Here is a 19843-nt window from a genome sequence, read left to right on the forward strand (position 1 = left end):
ACTCTCCTTTCAGTGCTTGCTCATTTGTGAAGGTAATCTACTTTGCCCGAGACATGCTTGCTTTTGCTTAACATATGATTAAATTTGACTCGGATATCTTCCCTGAGATCAATTGCTCGTTTTAGCTCTGTTTTTTTTTTTTTCCCCTAAGTGTCTCAGGGATTTTTGTTGTTGCTGAATTTTTTTATCTCTGGCTTCATATCGCTCATGCGCTACCAAGGCAAGCTTGACATTCAAGTAGGATAATATTATCAGTTTCATGTTGTACTGTACTGGACACATTCTACTTGATTCTCCTCCTGTCAGCAACAGCAAGTCAAGCAGTCTGTAAGTATTCAAGACAATACAGTAGATGAAAGGGAAGGACGGTGTGCCTTTTTCTTGTTTATTTGTGTAAATAAAACCTTTTCACTGTTGAGGCAATGTTAATGTTAACTTTCTTTTGTAAAGATTAGAAATACAGCTGTTGCCTAAAGGATCTTACTTTTTAACTCTAAGTGCCTTTTTTTTTTTAAATCATCCTTTCTGTAACTTCTATCCATAGCTGAGGGTTTTTTATGCCTTCATCAGCTGAAGTAAGATCGGTGTTTTCTTCCAATGGAAACACTTGGGAACTGCAGTAAAGTCTGTTCTCGGAGCTTCTCTCTAAGTTAAACAATTTGAACTTTTAGTTGCTTACTATAAATCTTTAGTTATGAACGTATGTAGAAACACTTCAACTTGGTGTTGAACACTACTGGGCTAATACATGTTCTTGCAGAGGTTTGCCTGATAGAGGTGTTACCAGTAGAGCCCAATTCTACATTGGTGATGACTCTTGAGATCAGCCAGTTTTTTGAATAGGTGATCACTAGTTATTTTTAGCATCAACTTTTTGGATTAGAATTTTGGACAGTACAAAGTAAAATAGCTCACATATATTGATGTGCCTTATTTGTAAGTGCTTATTTAATCCAATAGATTTGTTATACTCATCAGAGGATGAAACCTGCTGTGTTTCACTAGATCTGTTTTCCATAAATCCATGATGTCTAGCATTAATTTAATAACTGTTCATTGATTGTGTATCAATTGAATCCCCTGAAAATATTTCCTTTCCTTGTCTGGATCAATGTCAGATTATAAAAGGCCTGTAAGTGATTTGGGTTGGTCTTCTTTGAATGTTGACACAACATTAACTATCTACCTTTTTTTTTTTTTAATGTCCTTGGTATTATAGACCTTGTTAAAAGCTACTAAGGGAGCAGAGGTGACTTTATCCCAGCCTGTTGGAATTTATGGCACACGCCATCAGGGTCTGTTTGTTCACAGTGAGACATGAACAAGCCTCATCTTCCTGTGGTTGCACTATTTTATCTTGCATTTCTCGTACAATGTACAATTAAGTACGATGTACAATGTACTATCACTACGTGACTAGAACGGTGCTTTATGTCTTCCTATAATCTATGTGTTAGAAACTTCATGTGTTTTCTGTGGTGTTAGATCATGTCCATCATGGAACGTTGATAACCACCATGCCCAATACCCTTGAAAAAGACCTCACTATCATTACCGTTACTAAGCAAGACCTTATTTTCATCTTTAGCTTCACTCTTTTGACTTATTGCTATTTGTCTGAGCCCCATGCAGAAATGAAGAGTGGTCAGTGTCCCAGCTCTGGATCTGGAACAGTTGCCGCTGTGCTTGCTGCACGGGGACCAAATCAAGCCCCCACACCCCAGCCCATGTGTGCTCCTGGTCATCTGCTGCTTGGTCATCAGTCTGGGAAGGAGGAAGCTCTACCTGGAACATGAAACACCCTCCCACCCAAAGCCAACCGCACTACTCTTTGTCCACTCCTTTTTCCCAAACTTTCTAACTTCCCACGTTACTGCCATGCCAATCAACCCAGCAGGTTTCTATAGCAATCCCGAGTTACCGAAGTTGATTCTCTCCTTTTATTTTATTTACTTTTGAAATCCTCTTTCAAGTGACCCCCTGAACAGTCCCGGCAGCTGACCCAAGCCTTCTGCCAGTAACCCGTGTTGTCACGGGACCTTTTCTTTGTAAGGCCTCAGCTGTGTTTCTCTTTTGCCAGGTGACAGAAGATCAAATTCCTGATTTGCAAGCACCCGGTAACACAAAGTAATGTACAAACTTAGAAGAGTAGCTGTGGCTGTCAGGGAATATCTTAGGAAACAGAAACTTTTACCAGTGTAGTTTTTTGTTTCTTTTGTTGGTCCTGTGTTGGGAACAAAGCTCACCTAGTTACAGGTGTTGCAATTACAGAAAACAGAAGAATAAAGCTTTTGCATCTTTGAATGCTTCTCAGTGTCTTTTCCTTTTGCCAGCGTGACATTTTGTCAGTCCTCTTTTCCTCAGTGCTCAAATTCTAGGCGTTAGAGATTTTGCCTTCTGATGTAGCTGAAGGAAACCTTTGAAGTAAGGTACATTAGCATATAAACTCTGGAACTCTTTGCTTGCGCTTGGATCTGGATAATAAATGTTTGTTCAGGTGCCCTGTCTTAGGAAGTGTTTTCTGCCTTGTCACAATACATTAGATATTGTGCTGTATTTTCGTTAAAACACTTGTCATATATTTTCAAACCTGGCCTTATTATTTCTAATTTCTGTTCCTCCAAATTATATATCTCAAAAGTTCTTTTGGTCTTGCTGGCTTTAAGTCAGAAGGAAAGTGTTCCTCGTGTGCATATGAATTTCTGTCTCCCTTGGGGGAGTTATCCCTGACTGGCAGAGGAAACAGAAATGGATCAGTCTATTGCTTAATGGTGTTAAAGATGCCGTGAGCTTTATCTCTTGCCGATTCTGATAAAATTCTTCTTCCAGTTGCACGGCAAGCATTCACATTTGGTGCCTGGTATGTGGTGAGCCATGTTTTTGTATGGCTGGCCGTATGGCTTGTACCTGGGCAGTGAATCTGAAGCACTCTAAATATTGTGAATTTACAATGTGTTGAATCGTGTGGTTGCTCGGCACATATGCAATAAATATGATACATAGATTTTTTTAATTAATTGCACATACATAAGCTATCTGCACAGTGATTGTGCATTAAGTAAGGAACAAGAGCCATTCTCCAGGACAAATGGCCAAAAGAGTGCTTTCTGTTGGAAGAAAATAAAAAAAGCGTTTTGGAAAATGACAGCACATTTAAACTAGCTTAAATGTGCAATAACTTTGGTTTTTTGGAAGCAGAAAGAGTATGAACAGAATTATACTGTACCGAACAGAAGTCGTGAAAGTATAATTTCTTAGAAAATTTACTAGGGACAGATGTTTCGTACATTTTGTATGTGTGGTATTATACAAGGTTCACTTTTGGTTTTTGACAAAAGTAAATTGTGCTGGGAAAAATCAGCGTAAGAATGGTCCACAATGGGAAGTCTGCAGGATGAGTGCACGTGCCAGGAGGACTCTGTCATTTGCTTTTCCTGATTCTCTTGCTTTTAAGTGCTTATTTGCAATATTGTATTAATGTAGGATTTTGCGGTGAACTGTAAAAGGAATGGATAACAGCTTGCTTTGGCTGTAAAGTTGCACTCTCATATTTTTGGCAATAGGTAAAAAGGGCTGATTAGGATAATCTATTTCCTGTATGTTCAAATATAAACCAGATACTCGGTCATGAAAAAGTCATTCAATCTTTTCCAAAGACCTGACCTTTTTTTCTTTTTTTTGCCAGTGTGAAATGGTAGTTTGAGTAGAAAACTGGGCGATGTGTTAGGTCTCACACAGAAAACCAGCATCAAGAAGAGGTGATTGTATTAATTCTTTCCCTTCTTCTCTCCTTCCCCCTCTATTCTGATCGTTTCTGGCTTTAAATAGATGAGATTCCCTAATGACCACGTTAGTGCTTTTAATCTTTCAAAGCAGGAGTGAAAATGTAATTGCTGTACGTGAATATAAAAAAGACAGTGTTATTGATGCTCCAGGTTTCGTATCATTTTTAGAAATGAAGATCAACTCTGTAGCAGTGGGGGGTCCATAACCTGAAGGTTGGTGCTTGCACTTTTTCATGGTCATCCCTTTGAATACGTAATTATCATTCGTATGCAGATGTGAGAGCTCAGCTTTTCCCAGGTCCCTCCTCGAGGCAGACTGCCTTCCATCTGAAGGGAGCGTTATAACTGATAGTCCCTTATCTAAGAATAATTCACGGAGGGGACATTGAACGGTGCCATCCCAGCGGCAGCCATGTATCCCTGCTAAATTTGTGTTGCCTCTGCAGAGCACGTAGTCCAGGAAGGTTGCTCTGCATTCCTGTCTTACTGGTGGGCTTCTAGCTGGCTAACCTGCTCGCCTCACCTCCGATGGCTTAACACACACAGAAAAAAGCTCACGGTGAGGTTGCGGCTACAGGAGCCCGTACGCTCAGGCTGGCCACGGTGCCTTACGGGAGCTGAACTGTTTATACTGGTGTATGTGGTTCCTGAAACTTTTTCCACCACAGGCCCACTGTTTCCATTAAAGGGTTTTATGGGGCTCCCTACACATCATGTCTTGCACAGCTTGCAATATTGGCTTTTAAAAGCGGCTTTAAATACAATGACAGGGTCCCCCAGTAGCAGCTTTATGGGCTGCTGGTGAGCTGGGGACCCCAGTTGGCTATTCCTGTGCTAGCGGAGCCCCCGCGCCGGCTTTTATACCTAAAATGATGAAGTATCTGCTTTGTCTTCCTTGCTGAATAATGCAGGGAGCATTGCAAAGCACCAAAACTCTTTTTCCAGAGATTCCCCCTCTTTTTCAAAGGAAAAAAAGGTTACAATCAAACACCAACACCACGCTGTCAGTGTCTGCATACAGGTTTTGCACGTGGGCCCTAAAAATAAAAGCTTGATCATCAAGGTAACCTTTGTTCATTTCAGGATCTCTGGCATAAAATTATTTTTTCTTGTGTTTTTTGTTTTGCAGAGTTGGTAAAAAGCCACAAATCCAAATATTTGGAGGGGAAAAGTGGCAGTCGCGTAGACATGGGCTTAAATGTGAGCACTGCTGGGTGGCATCATCAAGTGCTCCTGGATCATTAGGTCTGGAGTAACGTGCTCAGAACATTTTTCGCCATTATTTTTAAGAGCCAGGGAAGTGCTACATCTTGCCACAGCACGGGGCAAGCTGTGTGCTGGTGCTCGCAGTAGGTTGTTGAACTGCAAAGTCCCCTCCAGCAGCCTTAGGACAAATCCATCTCCTTTTAGGGTAGATGTAAGGGGAAGGGTGACCCGCTCCAACATAAAAAGGCTTCTTGTGAGTGAAAGTGGTGTGTTAAGGACCGGTAACGGGCAGCTTGGTCTGGTTTTCTTTTGCCTGTGCAGTTACTTCAGTGTGCACAGGGGAAACAAGTGTGTAAAACCTGAGCATCTTATCGCATACTAATTTTAAAACTGATGAAAGGATGTACCGGGAAGTGATGAATCGGTCACCTAAAGCATAGCGCAGCTTGTTTTTAATAGTGACAGGGGCTGAATAGTACGTGTTTTTGATCTGCAGGCTTAATTTTAAAATACGAGTGGAATAAAGCTTAACGCTGTATCAATACGCAGTACTTTTTTCCTTGGTAAATGCAGAATTAAAATTCAGCTGCTTCCTAAACACCATTTCAAGATTAGAGCACTGAAGAAACAAACACTAGATAAGTTTTTAATGTAACAGTAATGTAGTCTGGCTTCTTTTAAAGGAAGAAAAACACCCTAAAGATGATGTGCAGGTAGGAAACACAAGAGAGGAACTCGCTAAAGCAGAAGCTTGGTGCTCCGTTTAACTTAGGTGTGAAGATGAAAAGCCTCAGGGAAACAGGAGAGGTGGAGTACAAGCAGCTCTAAATCTAACGAGGCTTCGTTACCAAAGAAAATCTGAGATTTTACAATAGAGTTTTGAAAAGACACTGACAAGGTAAATTCTTTTCAGTTTAATTGGTAAGGAAGGAAGAAATAGTTCAGTTGTTTTATGCTCACATTCTGTCAGTGTTGCATTTCTGTTTCGTAAGGATTTTTCTAGTTCACATTGCTGCAGTTGATATTTGGAGGGAGGAAAATACAGAACATAAAAGAGAGCATTAGACAGGGAAGGGGTGAACTTAAGGATAGGGATGGAATCATGTGGATCCTTCCAGCGTGTGGGAAAAGCCAGGCAGGACTCGGTGGCTGGATTTAGACCCAATACCGTGTTTTTAATAGCTTGCCCATAGCAAACCAGTCAGTGATGGTTTCTGCTTCTGGTTAGTGCTTGTCCTCTACAGCAGAAGAACATGTCCTAGTGCACTTCCAGGTGTGAATTCCCAGGGTGATTCAAAGGCTCAAAATACTTCAGCGAGTCACAAAGCAGGGTGTCAGTAGCCATGGTTTTTAAGACCGTTACGTTCAGGCAAGAGCCTAAAGATGAGGATGTAAAAGGCTGCCCTGCAGTTTGGTTGCAAAACTGTTTCTTCCACGGTCTCGTGATGTCTGTGTATGAATATGGCTGGAGCCTGACACCTTATAGCTCTGTCATGTCTATGCATTTTCCAACATCTTTTTTACTCAAAGGCTACAGGGAACATCAGCCAACAAGTTATTTTTCCATTGTTACTGTTAGGTCTTACATGTTGACTAATCTGTTATTGCTGTGGTGTATCTCTGGAACAAAACACGGCCTTGTTTCGACAGGGGAATGTATATCCTGTGGCACAGTTGCTTTGTGATATATTGCACTGCCTTGTCAGCTTGATATTTCCCATTAATGTGAAAGGGAATAGAGGAGCAGAAGAATAAGAGGTGTTCTTCTGGTTGTGAAGTTTCCTTCCCCTTGAAAGGCTCTCATGTCCTCTACCAATTAGTCGCCATTCCTGTACTACGTGATGTATTTGCCCACTCAGAATTTAGCTGGCAGTTCAGACGCAGCTTGTTCCCAGTTAGATACTTTAGTGTATTTCTGTTTAACTTCTAGAGGAAAAACACCACAAAAGTTATTTGAACAGATGGTACAAGTTTTATAATTATATGGCTGTATTATGATTTTCCAGTCATTCATTTCACTTTCACTGTGTTGTTTTGTTTGCTTGGCTGTTCATTTATTAAATTTAATTAAGCAGGAGCAGCAATGGTTTATAGATGGTTATTTCCACTAAAGATCTTATGTTATTCTGTTAAAAAACAAACCTCCTTCCCCCCCAAATCTTCCCAAAACAAAAACAACACCAAAAAACCCCAAACCCAACCAAACAAAACCGAAAACCCCACAACTAAACAACTCTTCTAAAAATTCCTATCTGAATAGAAAGTTTGAACAGCAAAAAAATAATCACAGCAACATGTGTATACATATAGGGTGCTTTTCCAGGGAGACAGAGGAGGTGTTGATATGATAGGAGCCCTGATATCTTCAGAGGAATCCTAAACCAGTTGTGTTTAGACACTCTGACTTTCTTTGAAGTGAATAATTTTCTCATCATTTAAAAGAAAACTGCATAATACAGGCTCTTATCCGGCATGCTTACTGTCCTATGTTGGTTTTTATAGGGCAGAGAGCAAACATTTTACTTGGGGGACAGGGTGCAAACCTTTTACTTCTACGTCAGAACAGCATCTCACGCAGAATAGTCCTCAAGATGTGGCCAAGAGTGCTCATGTCATAGCATCAAACCAAGAGCTCAGCCCATTGCCACCCGGGGTGTGAGGTTTTAGCTGGTATTTGGAGTTGTGTTTCAGTGGACAGGTGGAAGTAATGATGGCAATAGGAACGTCTTTGATGCCATATTTAGCAACTGCTCTTTTCCTAAAGTGGGAAGATCAAACAACACGAAGCAGTTTCCTCGTTTGTAATACAAGCTTGGCTTTGCAGCCAGCACCCTGTGCAAAAGTCCACCTGTCCTTTGCAGGGAGGAATAAACTGTTGATTTCCCTACTGCCCTGTTGGGTTCGCTCCTCCATACAAGAATTACAGCTGGAATCAAATCAGCTCTTTGTCCTTTTAGGTATATCCACACTATCACTGTTGGAAGAGCCTGGAAGCCTCCTACTCCTCCTAGGAAGCTTTCCCTGTGCTCAGAAAAAGCAAAGTAAACCTCCAAATGAGGGAAATCTGGCCCTGAGCTGGAGACTATTGCATATTTGTCCCCATGAGTGATGTGCTCCAAAACCCTCATAGTTCCCATTATGAATGTACAACAAATCACACCAGGTGACCCAAGAACTGCAGAATTCTGTTGGTCACATTTGTCAGAGAGAGCAGAAGTGTAACTTACTGTTCTCGCTGATCTTTGAGTGGTGGCTTTCATTGTCTCAGCTGACATTTAACAAAGACCATTTAAATCATCTTCCATTTCGATCGGTGGCTAATAAACACATCAGCTTTGGAAGGGATAGTGTTTGCTCGTAGTCAAACATGCTCCAAGACATTGTGAAGGCAAGCAGTGAAAAGTAAGGACATGCCACTGGTCCAACTGCATGACTGTTGTCTGTGTAAGAACTGCTCACCTGTGAGGATCATATACAATAAATCTATCCTGTAGAGCTGAGACCCTTAGTTGTATGTTCTTTAAAACAGGGATCCACATGGGAGGTATCTTTTGCTTCAACTGACTCATCATTTGTGTTTTTTTGGCACACACCCTCTATACTGTAAATCTAAAACGTAACCGATTTTCAAAAGGAAGCAAGAGAGAATACTGGTTCTATAAACTGGATGAAAATATTACACGTGGGACCATAATTTTAATTTCCTGTTTCTTGGGACTAAGAAAACAATGGCAGAAGGACATAAGAAATGTGCCTGACTTGTGCACACGCGGGTGAGCTAATGTTTGCAGTGACTTGGAGCTGTGGACATAGGCTGGTATATGCTGTTCAAGCTTGAGTCTTTCTCCATGCCTTTTGTATTAAAATGATGTTTAGCATCTATTTTGGTTGAGGTGCTGGTTTGGAGTTCAGTAAGGCAGCATGTATGTATTCAGAACAACAAGGGTCAGGTTTTGCACTTTCAGTTTTTTCTGACATTGAAAAGCATCTGCCAATGTGTCTGGAACCTTCAGGGATCCCCTCTGTTATTCTTCTGTCATGAACATCTTGTTAAAATGTATTCAAAGCCAGCACCGCGTGTTGAGTTGCTGACATTGTTGGATTATTCTTCTTGTTAAGACTTGCTTGATTCCAAGGGAGAGAGGTGCACATATCTGCGATATTTGAATAATGGAAAATACCATCCCTGCATTTTAATAGCTTATTACCTATTAAAATTCTGTAGTATTATAGATGCTAGAGGTATATTTGGTTTATTTTCCATAGACATATGGGTGAACATACTGCATGGATGTTTCTTAAAGGAAAGAGCAAATATAAAGAGGTTCCTCCTTCTTTTACAACAGATAAGTTTCTCATCAGTGGGTGGAAGGGAAAAAGCTGAAAATTTTTATATGCCTGTAAGTTAGATTTCGGTTAGCACAAGCACTATTGTTTATGTTCTTTTAATTTCTGTGTGTGGCAAACTCAAAGGTGAGATGACCCAGATCTGATTGCGATCTTGTATCCGTGTAAAGCAGACGGACAGCGGCAGCCCCCCATGCAGCCCTGACACTGGTGTCAGTGGAAGTCAGCCCGAGATCAGAATCTGAATGATTTCCATATTCTAGATAAGAAGGTGAAACTTTATATTCCGTGTTCCTAGTTTCGAAAGCACTGTAAAGGAAACCTCGTCCTAGTTGGGTTTCTGCTTGTCCTCAGTTTTCTACTGTCTCCTTTTCTTGTGCTGTGAAGTATAAGGAAAAACTGAGCTAAGACGTTAATGTAAAATAGAAGGAGCCTACTCTGAACATCTACTACTGGGGCTTACAACTGTGTCTATGCAGCAGATGTACCACAGGGTACCTCAGGTACTCTCTGAGTAGGCAACAAGGGATTTCTGAACTGAGCGTGGTCATCGTCACAGGACATAGAATTTGTTGTTGCAGAGAGTTTTCTTCTGTATTCAGGATAGACAATATGTGTCCTAATCTGATGATGAATTTTTGGCCCTTTTTGACTTTTTCAGGATACTGGAAGTTTGTTGGAAGGGAGCAGTCACATAAACTTGTGCCGCATACACGTTTTGGATGTTGCTGGGTAAAACTAACTGCAAATGGACAAGAACTGGCTTCTGGGGTATAAATGTGGATTTCACAAGTCCTTCTTGTTTAAGATCAAATTCAAGCAAAACTAAGGGAAAGAACTCCCAGGTCTTTGCTTAGGAAAGAAAAGACCAACCAACCAACCAAAGTGTGTTGTGATTGTTTGCCTTGTGAAAATCTTAATATAGGAAATAACACCCTAAAAGAAACAAGGGTCTTAGCCTTTGCTCAGATGCGATGGATATACTCAACCTGAAGTCCAGAAGTGCCAGATTTTCTTTCCAAACAGCAGGTGCCTTCTGAAGGCAGACAAGGAATCAGACAAATCAGTTAGCCAGAATAAAGAATAAAATGTAGCTTGGAGGTGTAGGGCAAGACTACAACCCAACAGGACTTGAAAATTATGCAAGCTTTAAAGGAAGATAAGAAAATACACAAGTATTGCAGCTGATTTTAGAATTGAGTTAGACACTGGATTATACTTTCTTCTTATATGGTTTCAAGAAAATAACTGAAACTCTGGGCTCCTGTTTCCCATATATGAACACAATGAGATAGTGCTTCCTACTTTTCACTGGAAAGTGAACGTTGTTTCTCAAAAATTTATTCTATGTGATTTATTCACACCGTACGAGTTTTTTGGGGGGTGGGTGAGGGCTTCGGCTACGTCATCTTATAAGTATCTTTGTGAAAATGTTTTCCTGCCTTGCACATTTGAACAACTTCAATCTGTAACATACTTTAGTGAAGCATTATCAAGGAATATTTTAGTTTTTTAATAGAAAATGCGGAATAAATTTTTTGTTGGTTTCCCTCTGGTTTTTTTCTTCATTTATACTGTGGCATTCAAATACTGAGGATTTTATTAATGTCATCCTCTATAATTTTTTCAAATTTCCATATAAACTATGTGTTTCCATTGCAAATGGTCGGGTGCTTGTTTTGTACTGATGGACTGTGTAAAATTTTTCCAAATGTGTGAATATATGTTTTTAAAATATTACTCGAATGAACTCTTTGGTAATCTCTCTGTCTTCCTGTCCTTCTACATACATCCTCCAATTTTACGAGAGGTAACATTAAATGACGCTAAAGGGCTCTGAACTTGTTCAGACCACCTCCCATTTCCAGGTTTGTGTTTGATTGTGATCATATCGAATTTGGACCAGAAAGTAACTTGGTGAAGGGAGGTGGCACAACAGCCCGTGTCTGGATGATTTTCTTTCCTCCCAGTTTTCCAACACCTCTGAGATAGAGATCCCCCTCTCCAAAAACGAGACTCAAAGTGCAAACCCTTCATTTCCTGAAATCTTTTTGTTTATGCCAACAAACACGCAGGTCAAGGTGCAGGTTGCAGAACTGAAACTGAACACTAGCTCAGTTTCCCTGGATCAATGAAGTGTAATTTGATGCTTGTAGTTGCCTGTCCAGCTTGGAGAACCGTCACGGAGAACAAAGGCTCCACACAGGTTCCTGGAGATATGCTGTTTTCTTTGGCTGGTGTTTGGCTCAGTGCTATGCTGTTTAGGCCAGGTGTAAATTTGTCGTGATGGTTATGCCAGCAAATTCTTCTAGAATTCTTCTAGTCCTTGTGTAGGTGACTTGAAGAACTGAAAAAAAAAAAAAAAATTTGAAATGTGAGGTCTGCAGATGTTCGTATAGACTGTCTCTTACAACAGAGCTTCTTGGTCTATCAGTCAGTCTCTCTATAAATTCAAGTCAGCAAAGGCTCCTCAGTGAACAATAAATGAAAAACTTCACAGAAGTCTGGCACCAGATGCAGATTAAAGAGCAGTAGACATAACTGGCTGTGATACCTAATGGTGTTTTCAGCAAGATGTATGAAAGATTAAACTCACAGCTTCTGCCCTCAGTGGGAAATGGTGCATACAAGTGTGTGCTGTCGTGGTTTGAATGTCTTTGCAGCGTTACGGCTGCTTTTTAGATGGGGAGCCTATTTTGGTCAATAGAAACTTGCACTCATCGTGTTTGGTTAGCTACTTAATAATTAGGCTTTGAGTGTTCACTTGAATGTAATCTGACCCATGTTTTAAGCAAGGATGGTTTTTTGTTTGTTTTTACTGAAGAGCTCATTAGAAATTGATGGGAGTTAAGTGCATCTGGGCCCAATCATGCACCTCTTCCTGAAGTGCCTAATTCAGCTGATTGGGTTGTTTAGTGACAAGAAATACAATGTCAGCAGGACCTTAATTATTTAATCTATCTAATCAGATGAGCATCATGATTAACATGTTGAAGTAGATCAAAACTCTTACCTCTCCATGTCTGAGCAGAAACACTGGAAAAGGAAAAAGGTACTGCTTATTAGTGTGTGTATGTGATATTGTACAATTCCTCCCAAAGAATTACTGTTTGACATGCGTCTCCATAAAATATGCGCTACACCATGATAATAGTTAAAATTTTGTCTGTCAGCTCGCTCAGGTGTGATTGAATTATAATGTTCACGTTAAATGCACAATATCAAATGTAATTGGTATGTCTTTCTGCTCTGTTGCAGATTACACAATACTACTTAAACTGTGAGACAAGAGTATTTCTTGAAAATCAAGATTTCTTCAGGTAAGGACCAAGTTATGTAGTTTTCTATGAAGACCATTGTTATTAATAAGCATCAGCATGACCTAAACACAGTTACCATTTGTGAGCTACACTTTGAAAAGCTGAAGAAAAAGCACTTGAGGTGTTTCTGGTGATACGGGCTGTATAAACAGGCCACTTGAGAAGGACACTGTTGTGCCCTTTTGGACGATCTTATGATTTTGAATGCTTGGTACCCAGAGGTCTTTCAAGAAGCTGCTTGTCTTCTTGTCCATCTCTTGTCTCCTTGTCCATCTGATTTTCAGAGAAGCATTGGTAGACCTAGACTTCATGTTCAGGAAATGTCCCTAGTCCCCTGGAGGTTATTGCTAAATAATAACATGCCCAGCAAGTTCAGTTGTTGTTCTTTGACAGATGTGTCCCCTGGGATAAACAAGCAGTAGTTCTGCAGAGCGAAAAATCAGCAGCTCTTTGTTTAAACAATCTGTTAAAACTCCTGCCTTGTGCTTGAGAAAAAGAATTTGGGGCTTTTCAGGAGGTTTGTTGAAAGATTAAATAGTTGCTCTGTTCATGATGGGAAAAGCTCCAATTTGCTGGAGATGGTGCCGTAAGCCGTATAGTCACAGCTGAGATAAAAATAAAATGTGAGAAGTCTTACCTGGCCACATCAGGGAGTGGGGCTTGTGCTTATTTTCCTTATGATGCAGACTGGTAGAACACAGGTAAGCAATTCATACGACTCCAAGTAAAAGGCAAAGAAATATGTTATTCTGATACACGTTTACAAACATATGAAGATGCCCTTTAAGTTATGAACTGTATATCCACTTTTCCAAGGTAATGAAAACTTGGTGAGTTGTTGTCTCTACAGAACCCTTGCCATCCTTTCAGTTTCATCCATTTACATAAATCTATTTCATCTTAAAGCTTATAAACAAAATTCAGGAAGTTGTTGAAATCGGATAATTAAACATTTTCCATAAACAGATAGCTGTTCTTGACTGCACCATATTCTGTTACCTTGCCTGAGTATTGTACAGAGCCTGAGACTGAGAAATTGCATTGAAATTCCTTTGGGTTTGCATTCCTGGAACTTTTCCTAGAGCAGTTTCGTGACTTAATTTGCATTTGGTGTTAGAAAATTTATATGACTCTGGTGCTTTGTTACTTATGTGTAGGTTTTGAAAGAATCAATGTCTGTTAAGTTTAAAAAAAAATTGTAGATTTTCTTATAGAAATGGACAGGTTATCATTGAAGTGCCAGCGAGTTGCGTGGATGTATTAAGAAAATAAAAAGCTATCTACTATCTTCCAGAGCTTATAACCTAAACAAATGAATTAAATGTGATGTTTTCTATGTTAATCTTTATTTATATAGGGACACGGCATGTAAGAATTTTGAAGACCATTAAAATGTTTTTAATTTTTGGTGTCTGTCCCAAATCTTTGTCTTGCCATGCCTGTAGAAAATGATTTTTTTTTTTTTTAATTTTACATGTTCAAACAGGTTTTGACCTGAGTTTAGAAGTATTTCCTTTTACAAGAAACTTTCATTTTTTCTGTTGGTTTTGAATATTTTTTGTGTTTAGTAATCGACTTATCATATATAACTACATGATAGCAAATGCTGGTCCTGCTTCTCCAATATTCTAGTTTATTGTTTATCTGCTTGGATCTCAGAAGGGATTAGTACAAAGATTATAACAGTACCAATTTAATTGCATGGGCGTATACATTGTATGTGGTTATACACCTACATAACTGTAAATGACTTTTACTGCTTTACACTGAGGACCTTCTGAAGGTCATTGGATTACCCTGTGATTAAAATGTCTCCCCGGAGAATGGGGATACCTTGGATATCTTGTATTATGTGCCAAGCCAGTTCAATCATTTTGCGAGGGAAATGCACTAGTGAATTAAACACAGAAAAAAACATGCTTAGCTCCATACTTTTTTCAATGTAATTTCTATTTTTAGATTTACATTTGAGTAATACAATAATTTTGAACTGGTGTAGACTGTGCTGTAGGATTCTGCCTGTAAAGTGCCGTAGAAGATTGTTCACTCTTTCAGCAGTAACTTTTTAACAGTTAACCATTTGTAATTCAAATCAAGCTTTGAAGTTTTACTGACTACTTAAAGTTTGAATGCGCTTCTTTATGCGATTGTTGAAGCAGCTCCAGTGTGTTGTGGTGTTTGTGTCTGCTGCTGCTTTTCCAACAATATAGGGAATTGTTGTACTTCAAAGGCTGTATATAAATATTTTATTTGTATATCTGCACTACCATGTATTAATGGAAAAATCAATAATAAATTATAGGAAAAAGTAATAATAATCTGGTGCTTCATGCGTTGTGCACCTGAATAACCTATTTGAGCTTGGTTTTGTTTTGAGGAGGGCTCTAACTTAATTGTGGTTGTTCCACAAATATTTTTTCAGTGGAAAGAAGAAATAAAAATATAAGAAGAAGAAGGGGAGCTGATTAATTTTGTATTATTGGCCCAGTTCTGCAAACCTCTGCGCTCGAGGTTGGCAAGTGTGCTGTTGCGTCTCAGTATAGACGAGTTGTGCTCCTGCACATTCAACCTATGGCATGTTTACTGTATGGGAAGATACACCCAAACCACGTTTGCTTGATGAATAGGTGGCACTAGAATGTAAAATCTACCCTAGTAACGGAGTAAATAAAATTACTCAGCATAGAACTTTTAGGCAGCTTTTACCATATGCCTTTAGTATAATAATTTTAAATTAGATTTGCTCAAAACGGAAATCCAGATTGAAGCTGACATCATAACTTATGACCTCCAGTAGCAATGAAAATTGAAAACATGAGACAAGCGCATTAATCACCGAATAGTTTATAAGTGTGCCCTGAATGTTCATCTGAAATGTTAACGCTATTTTATTATATTCAATAACAGTTTAAAGTCACAATTTATGAATACTTTGGGGTGCCTACGGTAAAGCATTCAGACTCGTTTTATTATACTTTGTCTCAAATCTTTCAAGCCTTTAGTTAAGTGCACAGAGCTACTTGCATGTTCAACCTATTGCTTTTACTGGGACTGGGAACGTGAGGAAGATTGTAGGGATCTGATTTGGCAGCTCGACTTGTGTGAACTCAGAAATTTCTTTGTACATACTCAGTTGCAGGAGGATGGGTTAAACGGCCTTAGTGTGGATGCACCTGTGAAATTAGGGTCATTGTTTTCGGGGGATTTTTAGTTTGATTAGCAATTTGAATTTTGGTTTGTAGTTCTGCTAGTAATTAATTTTTGTAGAGATGTTGTAGTAGTAGTGTTCAATGTAGTTTAATATGGAGTATGATGAAAGCAATTTAACTTACATCTGCATAACTGACCGGGGTTGTAATCAAAAGGATCTTGTCAAATGACTTGATGGAATTACCACTTTAAACCAATCTATAGTTTCATTATTTTTTTGAGTCTCAAGGTATTTTCATTGATTTTGTTTGTATTAATAGTTGGCATTTTATAATTAACAGGTAGAAAATTTACTTGATAAGTTGAAAATAGTTTAGGAATGTCATACCAACTTTCATTAGATCTCAAATTTGTATGATTCCTCTATAATATATTTCCTTTACATGTGACCTCGTCAGCGTACCTCAGAATATTCAAAATTTGATGTCATATATAGGTGACTTCAGTGGAGTTTGGAGAAACACAAGGAAAGGTGGGATTGTTACTTTCCAAACTACTTAAAGCTGCTATCGAATTGAGGGTCTCCTTTCTTGTCTTGAAGACTATAGCTCTTGCTCCTCCTGCCCTCCCAGTATACAAGTTAAAATTTTGTCTGTGGTATTTGTGTCTACTTTGGTTTGGTCTGTGTATTTTTATTGTGACTTAAAAATATTAAACATTACCAGCCTTGCTTTACTTTTCCATCTTCTGAATACGCAAAAAGTCAGCTTGAATGTTCAAAGAATGTGGGATCAAAATATGATTTTACATTAGCAGGAGTATATGCATGTCGGACTAAGTATTTTTGTATGTGTTAGGAGGACGATCTGATTGCTAATTACCAGTCAAACAGTGTGCCTGGATGGGACTCCCCTTGGCTTCATGCTTTAACTCCCAGGTTGGATGTGGGGGGAAAGGCCAACAAAACTCCCTTCCTAATGAGCTGAAGCTTATACCTGGTGTTAAAAAGTCTCATTTGTCAATGGAGAATCTCTTGCTGGGAGAGCTTCTTTGTTCCTGTGCGGCTTGAGCCAGTGGTTTCAAAATAGATTGAAATGCTTTTACAGGCAAAAATGATAGTGAGCTGGTTGTGGCTTTTGTATTTTGCTTTATTGGGTATTTCCAGTAGTAAAAGGAATTTATTGAATTAGAGCTATGAAACGACCTTAATTGCCCGTTCTCAATAGTATTTTTAAGAAACTCCACTCTTTGCTTGATTTTATTTTAATGTAAGGTACACGGTGCAGCTTGTATATGTGTATTGTTTAAAGGCTTTGAATGGCTTGCCTGTCTGATCCATTTTAATAGATTCCAGCCTTTTCCATGACATCATTAATATAACAGGCTTCCTAGAAAATATGAACAGCTGCCGTGTATTTTTTTCCTGTGTTTTATATTAAAACTGTCGCAGCTTTTCCGTTCTCTACAAATGACAGCAATGGGCTTGTCTGATGTAACACAAAACGAAAAAAAGTCAGAAGTAAGGAGCCGCGATACTGTTAACAGGCCAGTAATGTAACAGGTCCCCATGTATGAATCATTGAATAATGCAATAAGAGATTACTTATGCTGCTGTCATATTGGTCAAAGGTTGGTCCCATTTCCTTCCCCCCTCCCCCTGAACTAAACTGTGCATCATTAAAGATGATGAAAACAGTGTTGTACTCAGCTTCCTGGCCCAGATGGCAATTTGCATGAAGAATTTTATTGTGGTGTTTTTTTTTTCTAATATCATTATTATGCAGACTGTGCATAGAGGTTTTAAAGTTCTTTTCAGTTCTTACAATTCAGGTCAAAGGGACTTGCTCCATTTCTCTGCACACCCTGGAGTTCTGTGATGGTTTAGAGGCCACTTTATATGGAGCCTCGATACTAAGTAAAACCGGGAATTCATCAATCTTGTGGTTCCGCTTCATTTTCTATCTTGCTCCGTCTGTAAATAGCTGAAAGGTGTCAAAGAATGATGTGGGTGGACCTTTAGATCCTTAGATTGTGTTTTGTCTGGAATACTTCAATTTAAGGCTTAGTATCTTTTAGGTGACTTGTACAAACCAGCCAGGAAATCTGATGTGTTTCACTCAGCAGTGTCTGCATTTGATTTAGCAAAAATAGGAGGTATAAACAAAAGGTCCAAGCCGTACAGTGTAATATGGCCATAAGACAACTCATTGCCAATTAATGCTGTTATCTCAGTCCTATATCTTTTGGGGTGCTTCCTCCCTCCGTTTGAAAATAAGATACCTGCATCTCCTGTGAAAATAATCTGAAAAAATGCAACAACTAAGTATCTCTCTTCTTCGTGAGGCAGGGAGATGGTTTATGAACCATGTGAGTGACTGTGAGCTGATTGAAAAATACTAAAAGAAAATCAATACTAACTTTGCAATGAGACCCTAGATAAGGACAGGGCTACATTGTCCGTGTCTTGGGTGTTCATCAAATGGTGCTCATCTTGTGTCTGCATATAGAGAAATAATCTAATGAAAGAAATAACTAATGTCTTCTGGCGATTATCAGTGAGAATCCCTTCATCTTCTATGAGGAACTTTACAAAAGACTGCTTCACCTGTTCTCCATTTGTGTCCTAAAGCAGACTTGAACGCGCATAATATGTAAGTAATATGAATGCAAATTATTATTAGCCCGGATGTGCCAGAACCCGTGAAAATTGTCCTCTGTTATAACCACAGAAAACCTAAACCAACGTGTGAGTCTATGAAGTGACTGATGCCCACAGAAAAGGTCATTCCTTCAAATATTTGAAGTATCATGGTACCCAGCGACTGATGGTTGATGTCTGTAGACTCTGCGCCGTCCAACACTCTGGGCAGGAGGGCACCTTCCAGCCACACACCCCCTTTTGAAGGCCAGCTCACACCAGGGTGGTACGCTTAGCAAAAATCCACTTGCATTCCAACGTTAAAAAACGTCTGAAACTCATTTTTTGGCATCTTCTTTTCTACATTGAAATGAGCGTAAAAAGTCTCGTGTTCAGTGGAACAACATCTGTGTATCGTTTTCACTTAGTTTTTAGAGGTAATTAGAACACAAAGTGAAGAAACAACCAGTTATGTAGAAAATATTTTGGGACTAGTTCTTATCATACCAATTATCCTCTGAGGAAAGTGTCTTTCTCATTACCTTAAAATTCTCTAGTATGGGGAAAGCTGTAGGAACTTAATTGTACTGATTTTAGCTTACTGTTTTTCTTTTTTGAAGCATGCAGAAATTAATTTCTTCCCTCAACCCCCATATCATTTTGGAAATTATAGCTCTCTGGCATTGCATTTCTAGTCAGTCTGGTTTATTTCAGATGTACAAACAGGCTGAGGATTGTTTTATTAGTTCATTTCAGTAAACTAACTTCTTTACAAAGCTGTTTTTCCATGTCCTACCCCCACCCAAAAGAAGGTTCTAGAGAGTAATCGATGTTTGCACAAAGATATATTAGCGGGCTTTAAGTAGATCTCAGAGAAAAATATTTACCAGCTCACGTTATAAAAATTTAACCTACAAAATAAATCTATTTTCTAGCTATTATTTTTATTTAAAAAATGCAAAACAACAAACATCCTGTAGAGATGAAACACTTTATGATGGAAAATAATTTTGCAGTCATCGATACATATAATCTACAATATACAGTATCAAGTAATTTAATTGTAATGACCACGTCCATTCTGATCTGCATGGCAAAGCAAAACTATGGAGAAATTCCACTGAAACTAATGTAATTAATCTACAGTTACAGCACTGAGTCACATAAAAATACGGAAGATGTATTTATAACTTGAATACAAAGAGATCTGGAAAATAGAATTTTTATCATTCTTCAGATGTCATGAAAAACGTTTCATATTTTGCTTCATAGACCTCTGAAATAACCCCCAAAGATGTCTTGGTAACAGAATATGTCCAAAAAATGTACTTAACTGTGGCTTTCCTATTGACACCCTTCTTACACAGACGAACCTGAAATAGTTATTATAATGAAAA

The 19843-nt window shown here is 38.9% G+C and overlaps 1 protein-coding gene across 1 annotated transcript in view; it reads left to right on the forward strand.

Annotated features, from left to right (window-relative positions):
- BMPR1B (bone morphogenetic protein receptor type 1B) overlaps window positions 1-19843 on the forward strand; it is a 222748-nt gene that overhangs the window by 69550 nt on the left and 133355 nt on the right. Inside the window, exon 2 of the mRNA XM_065633542.1 lies at window positions 12597-12658. The gene's annotated coding sequence lies outside the window, so the exon portion shown is untranslated. The remainder of the gene's footprint in view (window positions 1-12596; window positions 12659-19843) is intronic.

This window comes from Caloenas nicobarica, chromosome 4 (genome assembly GCF_036013445.1).
Source record: "Caloenas nicobarica isolate bCalNic1 chromosome 4, bCalNic1.hap1, whole genome shotgun sequence".
Lineage (NCBI taxonomy): Eukaryota > Metazoa > Chordata > Aves > Columbiformes > Columbidae > Caloenas > Caloenas nicobarica.